Genomic DNA, 5,000 nt, shown 5'->3' on the forward strand with positions numbered 1-5,000 from the left:
ATATATATATATATATATATATATATATATACACACACACACAAATATATTCTTTTACATGTTTCAGTTATTTGACTCTAGCCATGCTGGAGCACCGCTATTTTTTTAGTCGAACAAATCGACTCCGGGCATATCTTTCGTAAGCCTAGTACTTAATCTATTGATGTCTTTTGCCGAGCCGCTAGGGTCAGGGGTCATAAACAACAAAATCGGTTGTCAAGCAATGGTGGGGGACAAACACAGACACACAAATACACACACACATACATACATACATACATACATGCATACATACATACATACATACATACATGCATACATATATACATACATACTTACATATATATATACATATATATATATGACGTGATTCTCTCAGTTTCCGTCTACCAACTCCACTCATGAGGCACGTTGTGTGTGTCTGTGTGAACGCGCGCGTGTGTGCGTCCGTGTGTGTATGTGCGTATTTGTGTATACATGTCTGTCTGTGTCTCTGTCCCTCACTACTGCTTAACAACCGGTGTTGGTGTGTTTACGTCCCCGTAACTTAGCTATTCGGCAAAAGAAACCAATAAAATACGTACCAGGCTTGACAAAAAATATGGTCGATTTACTCGACTAACCAAATTCGGCAATGCACAACCACAGTCTAATGACTGTGAGACAAGTAAGAGATAAAACGTAAGTTACATGTATGCATGTCTCTTCTATTTTTTAATTATTATAAATCTTCCACTGAAGAGGGAGCCGGTTTCCAACAAAGATACAAGGCTCTATCTTTGGGATGTACTTAACACAGACAAATTCACATTTGGAACTTGAGAAAAGTATTGCATATTTTTATTGTTACACTCACAGATTGCACTTGTAATGTACGAATTAGTCGATCGAGTTCCCTTTCTGAAAATCCCGTTTATCCAAATTCTTCCTTAACCATTTACTAACAAAACCTAGTACTCCAATTATTATTATTAGTATGAATATGAATTCATAGTCTGGATATAGAAGCTGGAGGTTTCGAAGCAGTTGTCCATAGATATCCTCTTTTTCTTAGCTTTTCAAAGAGATATTTATATCTGCAGGGCAGCTAACCTCTATGATGGTACATACCTTTCCCCCTCAAACAATAATATCTGGCCTGTTGTGCTTACATTTAACAAACGGTTTTAGGGGAATATTCCATCAGTATTCCATGAGTTGGTGTTTATGAATGTATTCCATAACAAGAGGATTTTCTAAATTTATTTCAGGACCGTCTTTTTTGCGGATGGCATTGTAAATTGTTTTAGCATTGACATCGTGCTGATAGTACCGTGACGACATTTTAGCACAGATGTTAATCACATGTGCGATGTCTTCCACAGAAACATGTGGTTCCACCATGGGATTACAAGAGCGTCATTGTGTCTCTTGTTCCGCAGGTATTTTGTGGCAATCTCCTGTTCTTGGATAGCAAACGCATAGCCTTCAAAGTGTAATGTGATGTAGTGATCTTGTTTCCAAGAGAGACTGAACTTTGTGTGAATTCTACTGTCTTCTTCAAGTTTCCGGGCAACGTACCCATGCATAGTCTTTTTTTGTATGCTGAGTGCTTTCCATCCAGGTCTTCTTTGAGGTAAGAGAGCCCAGCTGTTTTGGGGTTGTATAGGAGATCATCAGGAAGAGAGTGCTTCTTGAGGAGCTCCCTGCCAGCTCCTGCAATGTTTCTCATTTCACTTTTCAAGACTGCATTAATATATTTATTTTTGATGCTGTTGTTTAGAAGGTGCTGCCCGAGTTATACCAGACGGCATTCGAAGGGTGTCTGCACTGATCTTAGACCTCTACCACCTTCATTTCTTCCTAGGTAGAGCCTGTCAACATCACTGTTTCTGTGAATGTTCCCACTTGTTGTCAGGATTTTGTGGATTTTTATATCTATGGAGTGGATTTCCTCTACAGACCAACCAAGTATCCCAAATGTTGGGATCAGCATTGGTGCTGCAAATGCATTGTGGGATAATGTCTTGTTGTAAAAGGAGAGTTCCGACTGCCATAGTTTCCTAAGTCTGGTGTAATATTCTCGGGTCACTCTATCTTTATTCACAGTACCTTCATATGACAGATCTTCGTCTATGTCTAAGTACTTGTAACATTTTTTGTGTGGAATGGGGGAAATAGAGAGAGACCGCTATGCACAGGTTTGGGGTTTGGGGGACTGACTTTCCTCGTTCTATAACCAAATGTGAATATTTCTTTTGGCCAAATTCCGTATATCAGCTGAAAATGTTATTAATTCCAGTTTATTTTTTGGAATTGTTAACATTTAGCATAAATCTTCAAGTCGTCTACAAAGAAATTATGAGTTACATTGATATTTCTAGCTGTTGAAGACCCTAGTATGTAACCAGTTGTTTTCTGCAGTAGGAACGATAATGGATTCAGTGCCAATATGAAAAGAAGTACAGAAAGTCTATCTCCTTAGAATATTCCCTTTGAAATACCAATACTATCAGAAACAAGTCTATTCTCATTCGTAAGAGTAAGAATTGTTGTCCATGTCTTTGTGAGTTTCTCTATAACAGCAATTAAGGTAGTAGGTATCTTTGCCAGATGTAGGCACTTCAACAGCTATGAATGAGGGCGAATACCTTCCTATAGTCAAGCCATACTGTCATAATGTTTCTACGTTGTTTTCTGACTTAACACAGTACAGTTTTTTAAAATTAAAACTTGTTCGGTCATCATCTCCACACTACCTTCTTTCCACCAGCCTGTTCACCAGTCACAATGGTCTTGGAGGAATTAATTGAGACAACTTGTGTACAGTTTGTACATAGTGTTTAGGCAAGCAATAGGCCTGTAGTTTACTGCCATTTCGGTGATTTCATTTTTGGCAACAAAATTTGTCCTTGCTGTAGCAGGCCAATTTGGTATACCAGTCTGACCTTCCATAGTCCTTTTAAACATACATATCAACTGGCTTCTATAAAATGTCAGCTACTTGTACCAATATCCATTTACTAGGTTCCTTCCTGGTGCCTTCCTATTCTGCAGTTTGCCTACAACTATAGCGAAGGTTTCTGCATCAATTTTGTAGGTTTTACTGTTAGTGTTGGTACAGTATTCTCTCTCCATTGTATTTAACCCCTCTATTCGTTCCAAATTTTTGACCAGAATGATTATAGATCTTCTTGGGAGGGAGCTTTCTTAATGGTAATATTTTCCTTCCTCATCTCTCTGTATAATGCTTGTGGATTGGAAGAAAACTTGCGATGTTGGAAGGAATAAAGTCTGAGCTTCTCGAGGCGATACCAATAACCGAACCCTGTCATGTCATGTACTTATTCTATAGGTGCTTCAGTTTTTATAATATTTAGTTTTGTGTTTGGAGACTACAGTAGACAACAGTACTGAAGGTAAGGACGGGCGAAGATGGAGAAAACAAGGATAATTTGTTGGAGTGTCTCTAGACTGGAAAGACCTAAATACCCAGGAGCACACTCTACGGGTCATGACTTTGCTGTTTATGCGAGTATTTAAGCTTAAGTTGTTTTTTATAGTTACTCAGGTCCCTAGTGGTGTTTGATGCCGTGAGGTTTTTGCCTTAGGGAAAAGAGTTTGGCAGCTTAAGTACAGCCTCTTTACCGAAGTGGTAAAGACACTGCGCTTAAGCTCAAATTTAATCTCGTTCTGCTGATTATTGTGTTTTTCCGCCCATTGCATAATGATAGCGAACAGATTCGATTGGAGATTAGGCCGGACTCCAGTCGGATCTGCGCAGAGACATCAGCGAATATTCTAATCCTGCTGTGTTTGACGATTTCAATGATGTCCATGATGCAAATAATGAAAAGGATTCGGCTCAGTACAGTACCTTGTGGGACTCCACTTATGACTCTTGCTGAATTTGATCGAACACCATTGGTCACTATATGTGTTCTATTCACCAGAAATCTTTGACGCCATTTTAATAGTTTCCCTCAGACTCCAGTGTTAGTTGCTTTAATAGGATGCTGTGGTCAATCTTGTCAATGGCCTTGCTAAAGTCAAGATATATGTCATCTGCATTGGAGCCTGTCCCAGAGCCTTTAGAACGTCATCAAAGTGATACAAGAGCTCTGTTAGGTAGTCACTGCTATTACGGATACCATGTTGGTTGGGAATGAATGAGCTGTTACTTTCCAGAGTGAATTCGAACTCGAGATCTCACCACTCTCTCAAATATTTTGATGATATGAAAGATGAGATCGGTGGGCATTTCGCTGCTAGCGATTTCTTGCCCGTTTTGAAAATTAGGGCAAGTCACTTGGATAGCATATTATCAGGAATATAACCACTGTTCAGTGATTTCTTCCAGAGAAAAGCTAATATATATGTATGTGTTCGGCCAATCGGATAGCGAATATATTGGATAACGATTTCAACATATATGTATATGTATATATGTGTGTGTATGTATATATGCTTGTGTATGTATATACATATGTATACACACACACGAACTCACACAAACACACAAAATCACACACACGCACACACACACACATAGATATATATATAAATACGCACATATACACAAATACACATATTTCCATACCTCTATATATGTATATATGCATGTGCGTATATTTGTATTCGCCTACGTTTAAGTGGTATATGCGACAGAGAGAGTGAATGTATGTGTACGTGCGTATATGTGTGTGTGCGTGTATGTATGTGTGTGTGTGTGTGTGTGTGTGTGTGTGTGTGTGTGTGTGTGTGTGTGTGTGTGTGCGTGTGTGCATGCACAGGCTTGTAATTTCCTCTATTGTATCCATGTGTGCGACCATAACTGTTTTAAAGAAGATGACAGTAATAACAATAGAAACGTTTATTTTATTCATACTGATAATGCGTGTATTAAATTAGTTAATTATATCTATATGTTTTTTTTCTGTGAGTCTGCAACAATCTGTTTGTATATGCTACATTGAATGTATTTTTCTACGTCTGTGCATTTTGTAACATTGTTTCCCATG

This window comes from Octopus bimaculoides, chromosome 16 (assembly GCF_001194135.2).
Source record: "Octopus bimaculoides isolate UCB-OBI-ISO-001 chromosome 16, ASM119413v2, whole genome shotgun sequence".
Classification (NCBI taxonomy): domain Eukaryota; kingdom Metazoa; phylum Mollusca; class Cephalopoda; order Octopoda; family Octopodidae; genus Octopus; species Octopus bimaculoides.